The sequence below is a fragment of the Coturnix japonica genome, chromosome 8 (genome assembly GCF_001577835.2).
Source record: "Coturnix japonica isolate 7356 chromosome 8, Coturnix japonica 2.1, whole genome shotgun sequence".
NCBI lineage: Eukaryota > Metazoa > Chordata > Aves > Galliformes > Phasianidae > Coturnix > Coturnix japonica.
The window spans coordinates 3,265,750-3,277,890 of NC_029523.1; positions in this window are offsets into that span (position 1 = coordinate 3,265,750).

The following is a 12,141-nucleotide window of genomic DNA, read 5'->3' on the forward strand; positions in this document are numbered from 1 at the left end:
CCAATGTCTGGAAATACCTCAGTGATTTTACTTCTAGAAAGATATGCGCATGTCTTAGTGAATTAGTTAGATATTATCAGGATAATTATGGTATTAAAAGTTAGAAATTCAATTAGAAAAGTGAAGGAGTGATTTGGGAGTCAGTAGCATTGAGCATTGCAAAGTGCCAGTTCAGGCCAGGAAATTCAAATCACTGCAGTCAGCTGAAACAGAATAAGTGTCGCAGATAAATAAAATAGGCTCATAACTGACTCACCTAACATGCAACCGGACATATTTCTTCTAGTCAGAGCCTCATCATTTGAGAAGATGCAACAAAGCAGCAACTTTATAAGCATATGCACTTATGAAATCAGAAATATTTAGTTTTGATGGCCTCAACTGGAAAAAAACGTTCCCTGTTGAATAAGACTTTACACACACAGTGATCTGAAGCTATCACAATTTAAGGTAACAAGAAGATAGGGAACTTTGGTATTATCAAAGCTACTTGCAAGTGGAACTGGATCACAGGTGGTCATAACGTGCAATCAGCCGCTCCACACGTCGCTGAATGTGTTTATATAAGATAAAGTGACAATGAAAGTACATAAAATTGGGAGCAAATATTCAAGAATTTGTACACTCTTCAGTGTCAAGTTAGAAAAAATATTCACCTCTTTATTCATTCGGAAAGCCCTCTCTAGAAGACAGACAGCAGACTGCATGGCCACTACACTGTCACAAAGGACGAGAGCCAGCTGAAGTCATGAACTTCAATAAAGAAGCGGTGTGATTCCTGGACACATGGGTTTAGTGGTATTTTCTAGAGGGAAGACACTAAGACCACTGCCTTCAGGCTGCAGTTGCTGTAGTTTGCTTGTAACTGGTTTGCTGGTAGAGCTGCTGATAGCACTGGCACTGAGTGCTCTGCAGGAAACAGAGAAAGAGGAAAATAACAGGGAACAAATCAAACCCTCTCATTTCTATTTTTACATGTAAGAGCTTCCCTAGGGATTATTTAAGAAAGTAATCTAATGGCTATTACATATACTTATGTGCAGCATTCCTAGCTTATGGGAAAGAATCTTTAACATTTTATGTTGCATAAAAATTTCCCTAACGTGTTCAGCTATAGGATTACCATTCTCTTGAAAAACAGAGAAGATACAAATTAATTCTATCACTGATAAACAGACAATTTCTTGTAAGAAGGCAATAATCACACTATTCTAAGTCAGAAAATGACTGATCATTACAGTTAAGTTGTGAAAGATTATAAGTCTTTTGGCAAAAACTCAAATGGCAGCTGTTAAGAAGAGGTAACATTAAATAAAGCAAGAAAACACACAGGAGAAATGCATAGCTTATTTCTTTGGCCTCACCTATGGGGTTATTTTCCAATAACACCTTTCTCTTCTTTCCTCTTGGCCAAAGTAAAGGATCAAACACTTGGTCTTGTTGAATTTCATCCCATTGGTCTCAGCCCAACAGTCCAGCCTGCGCAGATCTCCCTGCAGGGCCTTCCTACCCTCAAGCAGATCAACACTTCCAACTTGGTGTCATCCATGAACTTACTGAGGGTGCACTCAATTATTCACAAATAAAATATCAGTAAAGATACTAAACAGGATGGGCCCCAATACTGACACCTGGGGAACACCACGTGTGCCCAGTCACAAGCCCTGTTTAACTCCATTCACTGTCACTGTCCAGACACAGCTCTCCAGACAGTTTGTACAGCAGAGCATATCTGTCAGTCCATGGGCTGCCAGTTCCTCCAAGAGAATACTGGAGATGAGGCTGGTCAAACAGAACCTGACTTTCAGAAACCCATGCTGGCTGGGCCTGGTCCCCCAGCTGTCCCAACATGCTGCACAATCACAGTGAAGATGACCTGCTTTGTGACCTTCCACAGTACTGAGGTCTGGCTGACAGGTCTGTAATTCCTGGGATCCTTCTTATGACCCTTCTTACAGATAGGTGCAACATTAGCAAGCCTGCAGTCATCCAGGACTACTGATAGATAGTGGAAAGTGGCTTGGCAATCACTTCTGCCAGATCCCTCAGTACCCTCAAGTGGATCCCATCTGGTTCTATGGACTTGTGACAGCTCAAGTGGAGCAGCAGATCTCTGTTTCCACCTGAATCATGTGGAGTTTATTCTGTTCTCCATTTCAGATTACTGGTTCAGGAAGCTGAATATCCCAAGAATAACTGTTCTGTCTATTAAAGACAGGTTTAAAGAACACAATGAGGACTTAAGCCTTTTCCTTATGTTCACTACGTTCCCCACCTCATCCAGTAAACGATGGAGATTCTCCTTGATCCTCATCTTACTGTTAATATATTTGTTACCCGTTTTTTGTTGTCCTCTACTACAAGTGCCAGGTTGAGCTCATACTGATTTTCTGACTTAGATTTTTCTCCCTGCATACACTAGAAACTTCTTTGTACTCTCCCTGAGCTGCCTGTCCATTCTTCCACAGGAGACAGTCTCTCATTTTCTCCCAAAATCTCAAGAAAAGTTCCCCATTCAGCCACGGTGGTCATGTTTCCCACTGTCTCATCCTATGGCACATTGAGACAGACTGTTCCTGGGTCTTAAAGACTTTCTTCTGGAGTAGCATCTAGCCTTCCTGGACTCCATTCCCTTCAAGAATGACTCCCAAGAGATATTCCCCACCAGAGTCCTGAGCGGTTCAAAGCCTGCCCTCTGGAATTCCACAGTAGCAGTTTTGTTGACTCCCTGCATCTGTTCAATAAGCTTCTGTATTCAAAATGGATTTAAACCTTCCATTTAGTTTTAAGGAAGCATACTTAATTCACCTCACTTACAAGTGAGGTCTGTTTGAAGGTGATCTTTCTTTGAAAGCAGAACAATTATTTCTTCTGGTACCTCCCCCAAATCATCACCATCACAGCAGAAGGAACACACACAGAACACATTATTTGAGAAAAGATACTCCATACTATATAAGCTTGGAAGAAAATAATCAAGTATCTGAAAAATAATTCTTGTGAAATTCCACAAGATGAAAACTACTTCTGCATTTTTCTTTAAGAATTCTTGTATTTATCTGTGCCTAAACATAAGCTATTTGGAAGGCAGCTTGAAGTCTCCACATATTAATGCCTGTCTGAACCAAAACGAAGACTCACAAAAGCAGCAAAATATCTCAAGTATTACTATTGTAGTTAGAAAGAACTACAGCCACTGAGAAACTCAGCCAGAACTAACCACTGAAGGACTCCCTTCTCAGCAAGAGGAGATGGTAACTGTATAAGTGTGCAAATTATCAGTTCAGATCTTACTCCTGGTGACATAGTCACTAGAGATACCTTTCTTTGTAAGATTTGACAATGTGGATGATGGTTAATATTATAACTTAAATAAAGATCTTTCCCGTAGCCCTGGTATCAGTCCCTGATGTTTCAAGAACAGATCTAGTCCTCAGCAACTGACTTTGCCACAATACACTCATCTGTAGATCCTCAAAGGAACCTGAATTTCCTTTAAGAGGCTTTCCTCTCTGGGGGAGTGTTGATAACAGCAGGTACCTTTGAGCCCTGAGCTGGCCTAGCTGGCAGCTCAGGTTGTGCAGAAGCTCTCAGGTATCCCAAGGAGCCTGGGCCCTCTCACAGTCCCAGAAAGACAGAGAGGCAGGAGCATAGGGAGTTTCCACTGCTAGAAAAAGCTATTGCTTCTCTGACAGAAGTTCATACTGGTGTTCCAACTACACACATCACCATGAAAATAAAATGAGGAACTACACAAACTGACAAGTGATGTAAATGCATCTAAACAGCTGCCTAAATCTAAGAACGCCAAGAACTCTCAGTGGAGGTTTTGTACATGTGGTGTGGTTTAAGACTTCTATGCCACACAAATCAAGCACGTGATAACATGAAGAGACAAGTAGCCTAAAATAAGTATGTTCAGAACCTAGATTAATATTTAAATATGCAACTGAAGTCACTGTTTGCACACAGTCCTGCACCAGAACATTCTTGAACAAGAAAAGTAACTTACTGTTCTCACCAAGCTACAGTTGTGAACTGAAATCTCCAATACAAAATACAGTGCCCAAATTAAAACTTCATTTTAGACATGCGTGAAATCTTGTTTGTAAATCATGAGAACACAGGTAGCATTTAAAAGGTACAAACCACAGTATAATCCTGAGTTTCTAAAACTCATATTTCCCTGCAATTATTATTCATGTTCTATTGATTTTCTTTGTAGCTGGAGGGTGCTTCTCAGTTGCTGAGTGATGTTCTGGCATATCTAAAAGACCTGATCTTTACTTTCATTGAATCTAATTGAGACAGAATACTACAAGAGAACAATTTCCTTCCCAAGATACTATCACTGTGTCACTTACTTGTGACAAACGTTTTTGCAAAAAAGAATAATAAAAATAAAGCATAAAAATAAGAAAACCAGCAACAAATGCAAATATCTGTGTCCAGATACACAGACAACAAATCTTCACAGTCACTGAAGGCAAGCTTACAGCTGTGGTCACAAAGGAGTAGGGAGGCAACATTACCTAAATGAAGGAAATGCAGTTCTTTCAGACCAAAGAAATACTTTACATTTAGGGTGGAAAGCTTTCAAAATGTTAGCAATTAAATCTTAAAGCACAACATTGGTGTCAGTCTCTCCCTGAAATCACCTGTCATTATGGTTCAAAGTATTTGGAATGGCTGGTATTATAAATATCTGATGGGATTTTTTCAAACATCAAAATTCTGCTGGCAAAAGAAGACACAAAATGGAAAGTCTCCGTTGTCCACCTGGATTTCTTCCACCCAGATGAACTGCCCTAATGTTCTTCCTAACACATGCTGGCAGTAGCTGATGATCTAAGTGAGCAGAAGAGTTCATGCACTGACTGCTGTTCCATGTGATTACATTATTTATTGATCTAGGAAAGGAAAATGTTTTCCACACGACTTTCTGTTAGGACACATTTTCCTCAGTGGTTTAAAAAAATTAAAAAAAAAAAGTCAAATTTAAAAAATCTGGGGCGCGTCACCTGAGGAAGTGGTGACACAATGGAACAGGTTGCCCAAGGAGGTTGTGGATGCCCATCTCTGAAGGCATTCAAAGCCAGGCTGGTTGTGGCTCTGGGCAGCCTGGTCTGGTGGTTGGCGACCCTGTACATAGCGAGGGGTTAAAACGAGATGGTCATTGTGGTCCTTTTGAACCCAGGCTGTTCTATGATTCTATGACATAAAGTGACCTGAAGATTTCATTCTTCTGTTTTTGTTTCACAGACCCTCCAGAAAAGAGCCACCTCCCCCCTCCCAGTTATAACAATTCTACATTCAACTTTCCAGATGTGCAATCCAAGCTTACCTTTACTGTGGTAACAGCATCAGAAGGGTCCTCTTTTGCTGACATCAGCTCCTTTTTTAGCATAGAGGAACAGCACGGTAGTATGACGCTACATGGGCATTAAGTGAGATGGTTAGGAAATAGCAGGATGACTTGACAAAAGGAATTGATGCTTCAAAGTTCAATCACTCGGTAAATGAAATAGTACACGTTGGAATTTATGAATTCTGTGCATGGTGTGAGATTTCCCTAATACCTCTTATCTGTTCATCTGAAGAAATTATAACACACAAAAATGGCCAAGCACAATCAGAGCAAGTCCCTTCATTGAAAATCCAATGAAGTAATAGCCAATTTAATTAATTATTTGCCAAAATAGCCAGTGGTTGAAATGGTTTTGCTTGGATAACATCATTTCATTCTATCTAGGCTGTTAATTTCTATGACACCATTATGCACAGAGCTGCCAGTTTGGCATTTTGGCCTCATTAACTCCAGCCCTATCTATTCTCTGGTTTTAGAGAATCCTCCTATGCACAGACACATGTTTCATTCCTGTTTAGCTCTGTCACATGGCTGATCTGATGGAGATGAGTGTCAGCTGGTAACCTTTTCAGGCTACCAGAACATCAGCAGCCAATATAGCAAACACAGAATGTCCAAATTGCTCATTCCCTTTTTCTTTTTAGGACAAAGCAAATTGTTGTCTAGAGATCTGTTATTGAGATTGAGCTGTTTTGTTTTTGGTGTTTTTTTGTTTTTTTTTTTGCACTAAGGGCAATGCTACAGTCTATTTTTTCTTTCTTTTACACAATAAATGCAGTGGTTTCCCATTCTCAGGAAGAAATTAAAAATTAGCTTGTGGCAAAAAAGGAATTTGTTATTTACCTTTAAGAGCAAGCTACTCAAACTCATCTCCCTTTGTAAGCCTTAACCATAACTATCTTGTATTTTTCAGTAGACTTTATAGTAAGAACTTAGCAACTTTTGCAAGGAATCTGTCAAGATTAAATGTTATTTGATATTTCTACCCCATCACTTGCTACCATTGAAGAAAACCTGCTTAGAAACAGCCACCAGATTAGCTGCTTTCTAGTTAAAGGAACCTGAAAATTTGCTTGGCTTAATCCCCTTCTCTGCCTTTTTGCCCCCTTCCCTGCCCCCCCCCACCCCTCCTTATGAAATGGCTTTTGAAATCTAGCAGGCAATATTCGCCATCATTACATGTTCAAATGTCACAATATTTAGCATCTGCAAAATTCAAGACAAGGAAGTTACATGTTCTTCACCCATGAGAATAAAACAGCTGCTGAAACACCTTTCCAAAGCACGTGCTCACTTCCCCATTATGCAGAGGTCATAAATCAAGACTGGCTTCCCTCCTGAAAAAAAATCATGCTCCAAATTTTCATCCTTAATTCACTTGGAGGCAAAGTCAGCTTCATGTTGCCTTGTGGATTTGATTAGATAACAACAGAGTCTTACTCTATACATCTTCAACATTAGAAATAAAACATCTAGTTATAGCTAATGGTAACAATCCAGTTAAAATTCAAGGAGGTGGAGCAAAATGTCCTGCTACTCCACTTTCACAGCTTCATGAATGCTTATGAAATTAGTACAACATGGATGGAGAAAGGTTCTGGAATAATTTTGTGACAACTTAGTACTCATACAAAGCAATGAGGAAAACAGGCCTGTTGGAAGCCAGTTTCTTCTGCATAGCTGATGCTTAGAGCAGAAATGCAGTAAGACTGGAATGCAGATCCCCATTAGATTTTGTCTGATTTTTAAATCACACTCAGTAAGTTATTCAAAGCACGCTCTGATCTTGACATGTTTGAGAACACTTAGGAATATGGATGAGAATTGGAACTGACAAACCATGCAAAGAATCTAAGTGGATTGTCATTTTTATTTATTGTGTCAAAAAAGGGCTTCTTCGTATGTTACTGACATCACGATTAGGCAGTCTGCATATCGCCACATCTTACACTTGAATCGGTTGCACTGTGTCACTGAATGAGCTAGCACTATTGTTCCATGCATTTTATAACAGGTGGACTCATCCTCACGAAGGTAACGAGCCAGTCCTCCTCCAGAAGTACCAATAACATGGAAATTAGCATGAAAAGATCAGAATATCAAATGTTTCTGGCCACAAACTAATAATGAACAACTATAGGACTACAAATATCTCATTAGATATAATTGTTTATGGTTAATAACCACCCAATACTCCAAAAGCCATTAAGAAAGCACTAATCTTCTTTCCCAGCATCGTCTTGTTCATAAAGTCTTACCCTATTAATGAACACAAAGACCTCGTTCTACGTCTCAAAATAAGTCTTTCAAAGAATCACACAGCCATAGTGATTGCAAGGAACCTCTGGAGACCACCTAGTCCAATCTTAAGCTAAAGCAGATTCCCTACAGCAGCTCACACTGGTAGGCTACAGCTCTTTCATATCTCCAAAGAAGGGCACTCCACAACCTCCCTGGGCAATCTGCTCCAGGGCTCCATTGCTCTAACAATAAAGAAGTGCTTCCTTGTCTTTGACAAGGTGAAGAATAGATCTTATAGCTATCAAATCCCCTACAATAATATTTCATTCCTCCACTGAGGCACCTTTAACAAGCTCTTCACATTCAGTGGGTCTGGCCAGAGTGAGAGCTGAACACATGTGCTGTACATACACATCACAATAACAGTCAGGGGTGTGTATTGGCACAGTCAGAGAGCAGTGCCTTTAAAAGCACTTCAAATAACAGACTGCACACACAACAACATGAGACATTTTCATCCTATTCATCCTGTCTGAAGAGGATCAGAGCAAGGTGCCACTAGTCACGCACAGATGGACCTCTGTAGTGGCTGACCCCAATCACTTCGTGTACCTAGAGCTCCTTCCACTGGTTATAATCTCCCAGACCTTTCGGCCCCCGTGACTCCCAACCCTCTCTCATTGCTTGTGCCCAGACCTCTCATCCTACACACCCAATAATCCAGCTTAGAGCTCAGTAGCAAGCCTGCAAGCACACACAGAAAAGAGCATGCTCATACAAAAAGCTTCAGCTTCATCGCTCTTTTCCATTCTTTCCTCCTTTATCTGCCCTCACTTCCTCCCATATCAGCAGCCCACTCCTACATACTTTTTCCCATATGTCCTCATTTCACTACATTCATACTCACATTTGGTATCTCTGATGCAATCACCCTTCCTGGGAGGGTTACCTAAATCACGTTGGCATTGCAAGACTTCTCCCCAAAACATGCCCTATGTGCTCTTTAATTACCTTGTAAGTCCCTCTTGCTTGACTCCGCATTAGCCACCTGCTAAATCCAGCTGTGTTCACATGCTGCCTGTACCAAAACCTGATAATTTTGATCCCATTACTGAACTACTTCCCTTTCATATGCTAATACTGATATGGCTGTGTAGCTACAGTTGCCCTTGCGAAATTCCACTTCCCTTGCAATTATATGTGAGGTTTGGATGCTTTTCTTGCAATGCCCACTTAGCTCTCTGTGAAATCTGACCATTTGTCAATGCTTGCACATCTTTCTTTCACTCGCTTCAGCTGTGATTTCCTCACACACCTCTCTGCCTTTCATTTTCCCTTCTTCTAATCCCATCAGTCTGTCCAATTTTTTTATACCTACCGTTCTCCTTCTGTTCCCTCTTCATTCAGAAAAATGGATATTCAAAGGAGAACTAGAAAACTCATGAGATCTAAGCAGATCTGACTTCCCTTTGGGTAAGGATGGAATTTGTATGTATATTTCTCCTCCATCAAAGGAAGTATTTATTTTCTTTCAAGTCCAAAAAAAAATAGTATCTTTATATAGCCTCCCTTTTTCCTCCATCAAGTTTTTGCCTTTGTTAACAGGAAAATAGTCATCCATAAGAACTCACTCTGGCAGATGTCAGCTCCTACTTGTTGTAACGAGAACTTAGCAATATAAACAAGCAGAGAAAAGGGGATGATGAAGTAGGGCTCTTCAGCAGCAGGAAGATGAAAAGTTTCCCATTCCATTTACTAGTGGTGTAACAGCTGAGCACCCATTAGTTTAACTCATGCACTTGGGATTCATTTCTTTGCTACCATTAATCACTTTATCTTTCACTGAGAGAACAGAAAGGCACGCTGGATTCTGCTTTTGAGATGGTGATAAGATTCCTACAATAAGAAAAATAAGACAGAAAAGAGTAAATAAAACATCTTTTTCTTTTTTTAATCAAAATTATCAAAGACTTCTTAATGTTGATATAACCATGCTTTGATTGTTTGGGGATGTTTGTACAAGGCTAATGCACTCTTACAGAGCCAAATCAATTCCAGAGGGAGATGTCAAATTAAAACCCTGTTGCCCATATCACCTGCTGCTCTAATCTCCTCAGATCACAAACCAGTTCAGTCAGCTCTGTTTCTCAGCTTTCTAATTTCCTGCAACACGAGAACACAATTGTGATCCATTTACAGTGCAGAAACAACTGCCAGAGCAAAGATTCATTAAGAACTGCTCTTCAAGTAAGCAAAGATGCACAACAGAGCTCTACCAATGATACACAACAGAGCTCTTGCAACAACACCAGGGTTTTGCCAGAAAATGAGTATTACTGTTAAAACCTCTCAGCACTCTTGTTCTGAGCAGAGAGCATCAGTACCTCCTCTCCCTGAAATTGTATCTTGAGGTCCACTGCAACCTGAAATCAGATGGGACCGGCCAGTTCACCTGTGGAGTTTCTGGTTAAACAAGGCACATTGCAAATCCCTTCAACTTTTCTGGAGCAGACATAGCTCCAGAACAACAGTAACACCAACAGAAAAGGTGGGGTTTAGCTCAGAGCAACAAGGAAGCAAATCTGAATTCTCAGAGACATAGGGGAAATGGGCAAATCATATCCTGGTATTGCTGTTTGTATGTAAACTAATGGGAGATAAATGGGACTCAATTTTGAAGGTCAGTACTTTGCAGAGAGATACAATTTTGATTCTATTTGGACCTGGGTACATAAAACTGTTTTCCTAAGAATACCGAACAACTCTCTTCTGACAATGAGGGCTCCTACTGCCAACTTTGACATGCAAAAACCACAACATTCATTATTAACATACAGAATATTAGCGATCAATTCTTAATGTCCATTTACATTCAAAGGAGTGTTAACTTATTCAAATGAATTCTTCCATGTCAAATGCGACAATTAAGCACATAAAACTACCCTGTATACCTAAGCAATTGCTAAGTTTTACAATTACACCTATAAAAACAGGCTTGCAGGCCAGCCAAGACTGAGGACTTAGTACTGTAAACACTTTAAAAGATTAGTACACTGCTGCAAAGAACATGCAGCCTGAACAGATAAAACTGATAAGGGATGGAAAAAGGGATATAAACACAAAGCAGAGCAATCAAAGATTTATCTTGAAGAAGGAATAGGTTAGTAATCTAGGGATAAACTAAACAAAGAGAAGAAAAAGAGAATGTTGATACTAAAGGCAATGAGACACAAAGAAGGGCAAATGTGGAGCAGAACTGATGAAAAATAATAGAAATGGGAGAGAAAAAAAAGTAGGATTGGATAAGATGATCAGTTTGTCAGAGAGGATGTCCAGACAAAGCCCTAGAAGAATAATCCAAGTCAAAGGGTTCCAGCATTGCCTGCTTCTCCCACATAATCCAATCCTCTCTTTTTTCAGTGCAAGAATACATTTAAATGGGCAGCTATCTGACAGGACAGGGAAAACCTTCACCTGAGTTCAGAGGCATCTGAATTTTTGGGTCAGTAATTAACACTGTATACTCCAAAACTAAATGTGCCTCAGCTTAAAAACCCCATACTGCATTCATTTTATAGGGGTGGGAAGCTTCAATATTCTTTCACACCTATAAGGGTTAGAAGGTTCTTGTAATTCTTTATCTAGTCAAATTATATTTCTTTGAAAAGCAGAAAAATATACAACCACACCTTTTTATCACAGAATCACCAAGGTTGGAAAAGACCTCCAAGTCCAACTGTCCACCTTTCACCAATATGTCATGCTAAACCACATCCCTTAGCACAACATGTAAATGCTTCTTGAACACCTGCAGGGGCAATGACTCCCAGTCGTCCTTGGGCCACCTGTTCCAGAGCCCAACTACTTTCCTAGAGAAGAATTTTTTCCTAGTGTCCAACCTGAATCTCCCTAATGTAACTTGATGCCATTCCCTTTCATCCTCACTAGATACTGGACAGAAAAGGTCAACATCCCCGTCCCCCCAACCTGGCCACAACTTCCTTTCAGTTGCTTGTTACTGTTCATTATATTAAACAGTATTCACACAATTGAGTGTTGAGCCACACAGCTGCACAAAATCTAGTAATAGCTGTAAAAGGTAACAGCCACCTGGTCAGTAAATAACCTAGCAGCAATTAGATCATGGTTGTTACAGCTAAACAAGGTGAAAAGAAACATCTCCAAGCTGGCCAAGAAACTCCCAGACAGAGCCTGACCGATACTATAACACAACACTATGGCTGCAGATTGATGCACCTGTATTCCCCTGCATTTTTTGCTGTCCTCAACTTCATAATTCCTTTCCACAGTTTAATACTAGTAATTTAGGTAAGGTTTCCTTTTACTTACAGGCTATTGCTTCCAATCTGTGTACCAGGTTTACTTTTTCTTTTGCCATTAGTATCTTACGTTTTTCTCTCCATATAAATCCTTCAGGATAAAACTACATTTGCAGAAACCCACCTAAATACTATTTGAAGCTCTCTCAACATTCAAGGACTATCATTTCTTATATTTTCACAAATGCAAGA